Here is a 12,661-nt window from a genome sequence, read left to right on the forward strand (position 1 = left end):
GATGCAACAGTTAATTAATCAAGGCAATAATAACTCTTAAAATAGAGTACATACTACAAACTAACAAGCTAGCTCTAATGACTAACGTACTAATCTACGCATCAACATCGTCGAGAAAGGTGTCGTTTCCCAACAAGTATTTTAGTTATACAATTCCAAGGTGTTTCTTTATTTCATTCTATCGATTTAATCTTTATTCGAAATAGGGCATCATTATCTATCTAGCAAACTAATTATTCTGGAGCTACAAAAATTACAGTGAGCAACTAATAATATTAGGAATTTACTGTAAAATTTTTAGAGTCAACACTATCACCATTTTATAACAAAAATTCCCACAAGTTTATGTCTTAACAATATTAAGCATGTTAAAATAATTAGAGCAAACCCTAAAAACATACAGAACCTATGTGAACGAAATACACTATCAGATAGATCATGATTTTAGAAACTTAACAATATTGGTTTCACATTTTTATGATTTTTCTATGATTTACTATAAATTTTGTAATATCCCTATTTTGATAGAAAAAGAAAAAGACTAAGAAAAGGAAGAGGACCACTTGGGCCAATCCTAGCCCAGCTCAGCCCATGCGCGGCGCGGGCGTGACAACAGATCGGCAGCGTGGCTCGGCCCACAGGCGTGGGCGGCCTAGGAGGGCAGGCATGCCATAGCCCAGTGCGAGCAGGCCGACCCACGGTGGGGAGCCCAGCGACAGTGGCACCAATTTGCATCGAGGCCCCTGTACTTCTTACTATTTCCACACGTGGTTCAAAGACACTATTCAACACTATTTACTTGAGTCAAGAGATTCACATTGGGGACCCTAGAAAAATTCTATTCTTACCCCATGGTCCTTCTCTTCCTTCTCACAATAGAGCATGGCAGGGGAACCGGTCGACAGCTGATTCAGCACGGTGGGTGGCCGACAACAACGGAGGCGGTGCATAGGAGCAGTGAGGGTGCCTGCCGCTCTAATGGGTGTTCGCGGCATGGCCAGGGGCGGCCCGAGGCTAGCCATGCACCCACGTGGGTAGCCGCTTCGGCAACGATGGCGATGCCACGGCGGGGCACTACAGGCGCGATAGCGAAGATGGAGCGGCGCATGGAGGTGCGCGGACCATGATCATATCTAGGCCTGACCGCAGCACAAACTGAGGCGGGGCATAGTATGATGGCCACACATGACCGCGGTAGGGGAGGTTGGCCATGGTGGGGTGTGGATGAACGGCTGGCGGCAGTGGAGATGCTGGCGATGGCACGAGCCGATGAGAGGCACCGGAGCATCACCAGACTCGCACGGCTCTGAAGGGGCATGGTTTGGCCATTCGCACATGTCGTGGTGATGCAGTACACGATAGCTCACTAGCACGGTGAAGGCCGGTGAGCACACGTGGGATGTCGAGGAGAGCGAGGCAGAGGCGGTGAGGTAGGTGGTCGAGCGTGGAAAGGCATCGAGCGGTGGTGAGGTCGAGCCTCACGGTGGGCATTAGTAGCAGGGTGGCCTAGCATGAATGATGCCGGGGTCAGTGGTTGAGGCACTTGGGAGGGGCAGCGCTGTGGGGCAGCGGTCTAGCACGGGCCATGGGGGCTCACATGTGCCTACGCGCACATGCAAAGGGCCCAGCGACGGTGAGCGCAACCATAGCAGGTGCTCGGCTCGGTAGAGGTAGGTAGAGGCAAGTAGAGGTAGATAGAGGCAAGCAGAGGCAGAGGCCGAGAGAGTGAGAGAGAGCAGAGGCGAGGATAGCAGCTCGGTCATGGCTTAATGGCGCACGAGGCAGTAGACTGGCAACATGGCAAGGACACAGACAGGAGCAGAGCCATGTGCTCCCCTCGGCAGTGGATGCAAGGATAGAGCAGACCATGGTAGGTGAAATAAATAGCTCACGATGGCACGCTGGTTCATGAACAAGCACCAGATTGAATTCGCAGTGCGTTCTAATGAAGTTAGGCAATTTCTACGAGAGTACCGTGACACCCATTGCCACTCCGACCTTCACCGTTCTCAAGTGCTCAATTCAATGCAACTGACGGTGCAAACACATGGAATTGGTGTTTAGGAAATTTTGCGGATATTTAAATTTTGAAGTAGCATCGTATCCTCTTTTCAAACTAAAAAGGAATTCAAAGTTCCAGATAGAACTAACACTCCTTAGCACTTTTGGTTGAATTTTTAAACGATCAAAACTTTACCAAACTTCACCAACAACCATTTCATGACATAGCACACACTTTAGACCAAACAATAGAATCAAAACATCAAGGTGTTATTTAACATTTTGCATTTTAAAATCGCCAAAAAGTGTACTTTCAACACAGCTTCAATTTTTTGCCAATTCAATGAAAAGGGCAAATTTTAATTTCCAATTCGATTTTGAGCTATCAAAATACCATGGAACAACCATCTACTAAACTTGCACTTCAAATTTTATCTAAGTACCAATTACAAGTTATATGTTATTTTTGTTTATAATTCCATATGTGCTTTAAACTTTTAAACCCAAAAACTTGTTTTGCTAATTTCTCTTAGGCATTAACCTAGGTGCTAAGAAAGCTTGTAACACTAGAGGTGTTACAACCAACCCCCTAAAAAGAATCTCATCCTAAGATTTGAAGCAAGAATCAGAAGAGGGGAAATAAGATTACATTTCGTAGATCAGAAATTACACGAAAGATTACATGACTTCGAATGCTAACCACATAGGGATTTAAAGTTACATGGTTAAGAGCAACTTAATACAATCGAGGCTTAATCCAGAAGTCAAGATAGACGAGGGCAATAGAGAAACAACAAGATAATGATTATCCAAAATATGGCGCATGACCAACAGATCTAGAAACAGGAGACTGAGAAGTCAAACATTGTGAACCCTAAGACCAAACTAACCAATGGTAGACTTGAACTTCTTCTCAGATTACACTCTCACCTCTGACTAACGAACCTAGTTCCATGAATGACGACTAGATCTCATAGCTCTGCGTCGGATTTGAGGGGATGGGAATGGAGAAGAAGAGCAAGGACCAAGGGCATCTTATAGTGGTGAACGAAGGTGGGGCACAGTGCACCAGAAGTGGAGACGACATGGATGGGATACATAGATGGCTCACGCTGTGGGGATAAGGTCGGCCATGACACGCTTCCTACGCGAGCGGTAGAGGGAGGATAAGGAGAGGAGAGGGGTTCGCTCGATGAGGCAGGCGTGTGGCGGCCATGTCCCCAAAAGAAGAAAGAAGGGAGGGGGGAAGAGGGTCTAGTACGGGGATGAGGGTGTGGGGGTCAAGAGCCAACCGGATGGGAAGCATACATTACATGAGAACGGAGAGTGTGTCATGATGCCATAGCCATGTGAGAACACGCTACTAAAGGGCCCGACACAAAGGGCATCCACAGGACACACGGAGACGATGACTCGACGTGCGTAGCGTGGGTGAGCTATGCACAGTGCTTGGGACTTGACGTCCACTCAGGCTTTTCCAAGCACTCTCTACTACCCACGGCTAACTCTTTCCCTGGTGTTCTTCTTGCCTTCCCTTCCTTGACCACATCCGTCTTTCATGTAGAGTAAGACCATGTCATACATTCTTCCTCCAAAACCATGTTCTCTTGCTTACCTTGAGAGAACACTATTTCATTAACCTATTGTGGATTTTCCATTCGAACACCTGAATATTTCCAAGAAATATTTTGTATCAAAAATGGTATGGTGGTGTAACTTGGTAAAGGTACTTGGTCAACAACCTCGATACCAGCACATGTCGAGTAGTGTCACCCTGTGGTAGCTGTTCCACAGGGGCCCTCGGTTTCATCACGGCACCATAAGCTATTAACCAATCAACTACTACCAACTCACATGCAATGAAGGCGGTGGGGTCATAGACCACAGAATCAGAGGAGTATTGCAAGGGAAGATTTAGGCAACAAGGGTTCCTTTCGCAACAAGGGACAAGGAATTCAAATCCAATGATGGATTTGATTTAAAGAGATTCAAATGTTTTGCTTGGACATCCATAATTAGTCGATACAGTGTCCTATGTTATCCAATCACGGCTAGTCTGCTGGAATCTGAATGGTAGCTTCTCTTGTAACCCGCTTAATATCGCCCTTAAAAACCCTAAACACATGTAATGAGACTTAAGGGTAGATGGATGCAATAAACATAGCAAAATAAACAAAATGCACATTCAAATGGTCTTATACGGGTACAACATATAGGCATTCACTCTCCCATTCTCGACACATCGTTCACCTTCCCTACGATCAGACAATCTCAACCACTATGGAAAAAATACAACGGAAAGATTACAATACTAGAGGACAACGACGCAAGACACTACTAACTATGGGTACATCATCCCAAGGCAACTAATCTACTTTGGATGACGCATCTTCATTCCTGGGCTCGACGGATTCTTCTACCACCCTGGCTATGGATCTACCTCCTCTCTAGGCAATGACTGAGTGAGAGGAATCAAGGGTTCTACTTCTAACACTTCTGAGGGTGGAGGTGCTTGTGGTATTGCAACACCGGTTCTCCTTCTTTTTGGTGGGTGGACAGGGATTCCCTCCATGATCAAGGGATCCTGCCTTTCAGTAGCCAGCATCCTCCGCTTAGCCCAAGTGACTAGGTAAGCCTCTGTAACACCCTAGGTGTTAGGCTTGCATAATTGCACTTGCATTGCATGAGTATAAGCATCAAGCATTCCTATATGAGCTTTCACATATGAAACATGTGAAACATGACTTGTTGTTTTATGTTTTCCCTATGTGTATGTTTATGATCATGTGTGATTGAGTGCAAGTGGTTGATATTGGTCACTAAAATACCTTAGCTACACTTAGGATACTTAATGGAACAATGTTCATGTGGATCACTTTACCTAATTAAGCTCCTAAGTGAGGACATGCTTAGTTTGACCTAGGATTTACATGTAAGCAATGCTTGAAATGATTGTGGAACCTTAGGAGTACTTCAAACATGTTTATAATGTCACTAGGAACTACTTTGGTATTCATGACTAAAGCTAGTTTGGTCTCTAAGTCATACCTAGTGTTAAGTACCATTTTCATGATGTATGTTTGACTGGAGTTGAATATCACTTTAGAAACTTTGCATGGCTATGCACCCTAAAACAAAGTTGTAGAACCTAAGTTGTGTAACAACTTTTATTTTTGGGTCATAGGCCAATTCAGCTCCTAACATACTTGAATTTGGATCACAAAAATCATCACAGTGCTGTTTGAAACTTGAAAAATTTGTCTAAGTGTTACAATGCTTACAGTGTTCGTGTAGTGTACTTTGGTGTCTCATAGTTTGAAAACCGTGGAGTTTTGGACAATGTGTATATTGGCAATGTTGGAGCTTACCTGTAGCTCTACCACTTTGATTAATGGATCTCTTGCTAATTTGCCACGGGTTAAGATTTAGGAAGGGAAGAAAACTCGCCGTTAATCGCCTGATGCTGCATCTGATGGTCACCGAGTTTAGGATGTCATGGCCGACCAGCGTCAGGCCGCTCACGCCAAGTGGAGGCCATATGCCGGCATTGCCCCCACTCATTAGGCTATCATGGACATCTTAACCCCACGCGTCTTCTGGTTCAAGTGTTGCCTTCATTCGCATCTCCTCGCCTAGCCAGTGCACGCGGAAGCCAAGCGCCGCGCCTCCGCCATTGCTGCCGCGCGTGTTGTCATCGCCTAGCCCCCTCACTACCTTGCCATTGCTGCCTCTAGCTAGCTACAAGCTTTGCCATATTCCTCCCTACCTGCTCGACGTGGTTCCTGGACCAAACAAGCTACGGTGAGGGTGAATTTTGCCATTCTCGCCTCGCCGGAGTTCACTGCCTCCATGGCTGCCGTCACGGCGAGCTCACTGCCGCTCCGCTCACTTCCCCATTCTCTTTCCTACTTCATGTTAGCACTAGCTTAAGATGTTATCTTGCCTTGATGATGACCTCACGGCGAGCCATAGCTTCGCCAGCGTCAAACATGACGGACAGTGTCATCGTGCTCTCATCACCGCACTGCCGCGCACGTGGGCAACCTCGCCGGTGCATCCATCCAAACCCTAGACAACCTAGGTAGGTTTGCGTAGTCACCTTGGTGTTGTAGCGCCTCTCGCCTAGACTTGCCATGGCCGAAGACAGCCGACGCACCACCGTGCAGTGCCGCCATGCCGCCATGGCCGGCGATGAGCTGTCTTCGGTGCACCTCAGCTCCCACCACCTACACGTATAGATGCGGGAGAGTGTGAGGATCATCATGGTGGGGTTGGTTTCACCGGAAAGTTCACCATCGGTGAGCTAGCGCCAGTCAAACCACTGTCCCTGTCTCTATGTGATTGACCAGTGGGGCCCGATTGACTCTAGGTCCCGCATGTCAGCGACTGTAGTTCTAGGTTTTGTTATTTCTTTTCCTGATTTTTATTCTAACTTTGGAAAATGATATCTTGGGCTAGGAGTATCCTATTTGAGTGAACAAAATTTTGTTGGGTTCCCAATAAAGTGTGGTATTTGATAAAAATATAAAATGCACTATTTCTTGTATTTTTCTAGTGAATAAAATAGAGTTTGATAAATGCTTTTAAATGGTTTCAATCTTGTAAAATCTATAACTTGAGCTAGGAAAGTGCTAAAAATGTGATTCCAATTTTGTTAGTCTTCTATTGTCATGTACTACCTGAGAAAAATATTGTTTGCACTATGATCTTGCTAGAAATAGGAGTTTGCTATTTATCTTAAATAAATGCTAGATTCTTGTGCTATTTTTCATGGTAAAAATATGTATCCATTGAGCATGAAACTTTTTTTACAGTGCTTTTGTGCTGTGATGAAGCTAAAAAAATATTAATACTGTTGTTTGACACCTTTTAATAGGATTTTCTATTTATGCTATTTTAAGCCCTGTTGGCTTGTCATTTTTGTGTAGGATATTATACTTGTTCAAATGATGTGAAATTTATGCAGTAGCCTATTGGGTACATGTATAAGATACTGTAATTTTTGTGGAATTTTCTGTACAATTTGGCTATGTATTTATTATTTCACCTAATTATCTAAATAAATTAATAAAGGCATGAAAAAAATTTATTTAGAAATGGCCACTATGTTTTCTAGTGTTCATTTGATGTATGTTAACTATTGGTAACATTGGTAGTGCTCAAAATACTATTCTTGTATGTAGTGAAATATTATTTTCACTATAATTCACTTATAGTGACTTTCTGGACAGATTTTAGAGTTATGCAAATCACATGGTGACGATGATGTTTGCTATGAACCATGTTTATAACAAAGTTGTATATAACTCACTTAACTAGCTTGTGTTAAATGTTCATGGCATTTGGCCAAATAGTTTGTGAGTTATGACTGTTCAAAGTTGGTCTTCAGAAATTATAGTTCTCTTGGATTTCTGGACTAGGTGTAATATATGTGACTGTTTGACCATTTTAACTTGGGATTCATGCTAGGATGATTAAATATGAATTGTATACAATTTTATAATATTTCCAGATTGTCTTGTTGCATGTCTTTTGGATTAGTACAGCTCCAGTTATAAGCTTATGAAGTTGCATGGCAGAATCTGTCCAAGTCTGGACAGAGGTGGTCAATTATGCGTGATTGACCTTGTTAATTGTGGAATCACCTCATGAGGATAATAAACATGTTTTAGATAATTTAAGAAGATTTCTAGAAAGTTAAGGTTCATACTTGTTTGATGTCTGTAACTCTAGTTATGCCTTTTTGAAACTACTACTGCTTTTCTAAACTAGTTCTATGCAGATCTAAAACATTGGCATGTTTGACCTAGTTAGCTTTGGAATAAGCTTTTAGTGATAGTAACAATGTTGTAAACAATTTCATTAGCTTTCTAGAAAGTCTAGGATGACCTTCTTCGGATGTTTGGATCTCCAGTTATGGATAAAACAATTGACTGTTGTGCTGCTGCCTTGATTTCTATACATGTGCTAGGTGATTGCTTTAGCTTGCTCTTGTTTTGGCTAAACATGTTGGTTAATTCTTGATCAATGCATGGGTGCAATATTTGAACTTAAGTTCACTTGTGTGCCATGCCTAATATGCTTTCTATCCCTCTATAATAGATGGTGTGATGTTTAGTTAAATAACTCTAGGTGCCTATGTCTTGTTTGATCTTATGTTTGCCTTGAATGCTATTATGTGATGCATCTCATATTACCATTCTTCTTATTTATGCACTTGCATCTTACATATTATCTAGGTACGCTAGATGAACCACGTGAAGGATGTGATGTTGGAGCCGAACCAGAAGATGGTGTATGATGGACCAATCCCGAAGATGGAAGGACCCCTGGAGTACATGCCTGAACAGGCGATGCACACCAAGCAAGTGTCGTCTAACAAACACTGACCTAGTGTTGGATCCTAGGCAAGCCCTGGAGCATTGTAAGCCTCCTATGTTTTTACAAATATTACTTGAGTCCTTTATGTTTGATGCATTAGGTTATAAGAGTTGATTGGAACCACTTGATCATAGAACTACATTGTCCAGAAATATACCTTGAACCCTATGTAGGTCCAGGATCAAATGTATGCTTAGCGATGCTTAGACCGGTAGAAGTTAGGTGATTTCCTATCACCTATGAGATATAGGTGGATACCAAAGCACGGTTGGCTATATTTGCTATCAAGGAAATAACCATGTGTTAATAATAAATGGAGACGGGTGGGATGTCGATAGAGAAGCAAAAAGACATAGAGGTCTTGGGTGTGGATCTTTCCCCGTCTGTGTTGTTTAAGGACTGATGCGCTGTACGTCCTCATGTCATATTGAACGCATGCCTATCACTTAGTTGGCCGGATAACTCATTCCGACCGTGAAGCCTAGTAGCTCAACTCTGGCCAGAAGCCAAGAAGTGAAAGTGCGCACTCTGGTGGTAGTAAGGATGTGCGGGGAGTCATTAGCGTAAGTCCAAAGGTGAGATTGACCACCTGGCAGAGTGGATTCCCTGAGAGTGTGGCACTGCTTGGACCCACGAATTTGTTCCTGAGTTGTACCAAAGGTGACCTGAGGCAACCACTAATTAGGTTGATTGGGTTTGTGTTAGGAATAATTCCCTAGCTAACTAGGAATCAATTCGAATCGCTGTCTCTCCCGGATAGTGAGAACTTGACTGAGCAGCGACAACGTAGAGACACTTAATTGAACTTGATGGTTATAATGATGATGATGATGCTACAACATTATACCGGCTATGGTTACTATTGCCTTTTATTAAATGATATCCCACATGTTTGACACATGTTAGTTGCTAATCTAGAGATGATTAGCTATAATTAACTTGGTTACTGAATTGTAAAAATATATAGCTCAACTATTGACTTTTATGCAAAATGTTGTCAAGCTAGCTCCACCTATAAATCCTTACATACTCCTTGGTGTCACTTTTTTTTTCTGGTTTATGATAGGTAAGTCTAGCTGAGTACATTCGAGTACTCAGGGTTTATCCCACCATGTTGCAGGTGAAGTTCTTGGCCTGCTGAAGATGGTGGCTAACCGTCGGTGGGCTCGGTGACTCTATATTTACTTCTCATCTATATGCTTTTATCAGAGGATGTCACTTATGCTTGCAATGTATTTGGAACTTATATTAATGTAATCATTTGAAAGCTCTGTTGTTTTCACTAATCGGTTTTGAAACCTAAACTTGTACTATCATTTGTGAACCCATTTGTAATATTATTTCTACTGCAACTCTATGTATGTGATGTGTATTTGCTTAATCCTACGATCTTGGTTGTGATATTGATTTACCAAGGTCCTTCGTGACACTCAGCGGACTGCCGGGTTTATATAAGTGAAAGTATGCATGTGTCAACATGTTAGCGGGGACAACCGTACTTGATCTTGTATAAATTGGGCGGTTTTGTCATAGATGGCATCAGAGCAAGATTAAGCATAATACTGTCATATACATAGTTTTACATAGTTTTAAAAACAAAGTTTTTGTTTCAAAAAGCCTATTTTAACTAAAACTTTAGCTACAGGCAAATTTGTCAAAACTTATTTGCAAAACTATGCTAGCGACATCCTCCTTTATGCCTAGTTAAGGACTATTAGGTTGCTATCTAAGTACTAACTATGGGGGATGTATTTTATTGCAATTTTTACTTTCGTCGTCCATACGGCGTGCTATTGTATGGATGTCGTTCACTTGAATGGTAATGTATGGATCAATTGCCTCTATGCCCAGGTAAGTGTGAGTTGTGAGAGCATGACCGTCCAACTATCGGTCTAGGGGAGAGTTAGCTGTGGTTACTGAAATATTTACATGTTACACACATGTATATATGAAGGTACTTAATTGTGGGTATATCTATTGGGTAGCTATGGATACCGAAGTATATATATCTGGGGATGTATATATGGAGAGTATCTTAGTTTATAGCTTTCATTGTGTGCTTATTTATCTCTTATGGGGATGGGCTGTGTGGTAGAACCTCCTAAATTATAGGGCCCACATGCACCTATCATTGTCCAATGACCTCTGACGACTATGCATATGTACCCAGTAATTTAAGAAGACTGTCGGGTGTCCTCAGAGAACCCTGAATCATCCACGTTTTTTTGAGCAGGATCCATTATAGAGTCATTGCAGTATTACAACAGTTTATTCATTAATATACATCAGAGTAAAATAGTGGAAGTCTTACAATAAATTAGTTACAAAATAGGTGTTTCATAAACTAAGTATGTTTATTGTTACAAACCATAGTAGTGGAGTGGCATTAGTATCATAAACATAACACACAATGAAAGTGCCCTGCCCAAGGGCCACACATTTACTTATCATCTTTGATTTGAACAACCGTCATGCAGCAAGGTCTAAGACAGACCTATGCATGAGGCTGACCTGCAACAAGGGTCAATGAACCTTGAGTACAAAAGTAGTCAACAAGACTTAACCGAAATAACAATAGATAAGACTCAGGAATGCCGGCTCAGGGATTCAAGATAAGGCTTTAGCAATAAACAAGGTTCTTTTGCGTAAAAGCTCTTTAAAAAGATTCTTTCTTTTAACATTTGATCCTTATCAAAACTACATATGAATCTGCCATGATCCGTATTGAGATCATGAACTTCATATCAAACCCTTTCTCAAATCTTCCTCAAGTTTCATTTATTAACTACGATGATGAATAGTGAGTTGAGTCTCCATAACCAAGGAGCAACGATGATTCAAACTGATTATAACCCAATTGGGGATTCCCAACCACACGATATATGTAGGTCCCCAACCTATATATACCAACCTACCCTCAGATCCTCTAAAACAAGAACGGGTCTGTGCCACCCAAGAATACAATACTCCATCAATCCAGCCCATTGCCACGTGGGTACACGCTACTCTCACTATCTCTCCACTCCTAGTGCGCGAGTAGCCATTCTCGTAATAGAATAGCCAAGTTAAGGCTTACCAGAGTATGTGATCAGTACTACAAAGTCTTACCTCATGCAATTCAACAACGGACGTGTCTTAATCGACACAGGTGGAAAGAACCCACTCACAAGACCTCCATGTCTTGTGGCTCCCATACATCGAGTCTGCCCGGTCTAGATTTATTATTCCACATGCTCATATCTCATGATAACATAAATAATCAGTCGTATCCAAGAAACCATTTATATCTCACAGGTGACCGGTAATCACCCAACTTTTATCGTTCTAAGCATGGCTAAGCATAATTAAGCTTTCATGGTTTAAAACGGGTAACAAGGTTGATATGAAAAAACAAGGTTGGTAATGCACCAATTAGGTTTTTTACTCGACTCCTAATCACTTAATGCAGTACTGAAAAGCAAAAGCGATATAAATTTGTAAAACACAAGGTAGGTTTAAATGCATCTGGGGCTTGCCTTGATTGACAGAAATGTCAGGTTCTGGAGATGTTTCACAGATATCAAACCCGACCTCAACAGGTGGATTAACTTCCTCAACAACTTGGTTAACTACCACATTCTCACTTTCGTTCACTACACATAGTAACAATGCCATGTTTAATATGATGCGCGATATAAAACATGATGCTTGACGATGGATGCAAAAGTCAATAACTGGAATACAACTTTCCTTCGTGGTATAGTTGCAAACCAACAACTAACTAAACATTTTTATAAACTCAAACACTTACTTTATGGACCAAGAATTATTTTATACTAATGACCCAAGGTCATCACTCAATCCAAAATTCAAACAAAACCTAAGTCATTGATGTTTACTATTTGTTTTTATGAATTAAATAATTAATTAATAATTATGAAATAAATAAACTTTCTCCAAATGAGCTCACAATTTTTGTGAAGACTCATCATATGATAACTAAGTGGCAAAACAATTTTCATAATTTTTGGATAATTATATAAGCCTAGAAAAATCATGGAAACCCATTTATTAATTAATTTGAGAAATTTTTATCATATTCAAAATGTACTGAAAAATAACATTTAATATTTTTCCTAAATAGTTTACATCTCAGAGAGGTCACACAAATTTTTTCATAATTTTTGGAGCTCTAATTAATTCTATACAAAAATAACAAATCATAGCACTATTCATTCAATTCTGCAAAATAGAAAAATCCATTTTCAAACCCACGGCCACTGACATCGGGTCCCACATG

Source organism: Miscanthus floridulus, chromosome 7, assembly GCF_019320115.1.
Source record: "Miscanthus floridulus cultivar M001 chromosome 7, ASM1932011v1, whole genome shotgun sequence".
Lineage (NCBI taxonomy): Eukaryota > Viridiplantae > Streptophyta > Magnoliopsida > Poales > Poaceae > Miscanthus > Miscanthus floridulus.